We start from the raw sequence: 1169 nt of genomic DNA on the forward strand, positions 1-1169 counted from the left end.
GTGTACCTGCATTCCTAATATTTTCCTCGAAGGAAATGGCATCTTTCAGTGAGACAACTGCCCATTGCATGAGGTCAGAAATGTGTTACAGTTGTTCGAGGAATACGATAGTGAACTTTCGTTGATGTGTTGCCACCAAATTGGCATAAAACTCAAAGATATGGCCAAACATTTACTTTAGTGCAAGTCAGTCAGTATTTTTGGTATCCAGTATGAGCTTAACTGTCGATAATTTAAACGTTCTGTAACATCTGCATAGTAAAACACATACTCTTTGACACTTGAGGAAATTCATCTCATAATCGTTCAGCACCCGTTCTCTCAGTTTTTCATCACCTTTCTGCACCATACCATCAATAATGAATGAAGGTTGACCAATCCGTTTCTCATTATGCGCATTCGTACAGCCATCTTTAAAAGTTCTCACACATTTCCTTACTATTCCATCGCTCATAAAGTTTTCTCCATAAAATTCACTGGTCTGACAAGGAAGTTCGGCCACATTGACCCCGTTAGCTTTAACAAAACGGATCACAGCGTCTATTTCACAGTCGGCGTGATTCTCAATCGGAGGAGGCATTTGAAATACTCATAAACACGCCGAGCGAGTAGTGGGGCTTGCCAACAGAGAGCGGTACACAGCACGCATGCGCCAAATGCTGACTGAGGCGCTGCAGCGGCTGATTTTCAAAACGGAACTTACTTTAAAAACAAGTCACTGAGGTGCGGTGGAGTGCCAGCTCCGTGCCTCCAGATCAGCGCCACATATTTCACGGGGACTGCATGATTCATTCATAGGTTTCTGGTGCCACTTACTTCCGGAGACCTACCACGAATTTGTCGAACCCATTTCAAACACCATCACTGTTGCACTGCGTTCCAAAGGACGGACCAGCACGGCATTAAATAGGTGAATTTTTTTTTTCATCAGTGTATGACACTGGTATCGGATTAGGAGAGGGAAATGTTATTGTGAGGAAACGGAAGGGGGTGAGGGGCGAGGTTACTAAAGAAGCTGGAGTAAATGACAGATGTTTATTCAAAGAACAAGAAAATTAATTTTGAAAGTGAAAATCTAATTTGGTTAAGTAAACAGTCACTTTCAGACATATCAGAGATTAATAGCAAGTTTTTCAGGAGTCGCCGCGTTCGTACTGTCAGAGGTATTC

Source organism: Schistocerca gregaria, chromosome 6 (assembly GCF_023897955.1).
Source record: "Schistocerca gregaria isolate iqSchGreg1 chromosome 6, iqSchGreg1.2, whole genome shotgun sequence".
Classification (NCBI taxonomy): Eukaryota; Metazoa; Arthropoda; class Insecta; order Orthoptera; family Acrididae; genus Schistocerca; species Schistocerca gregaria.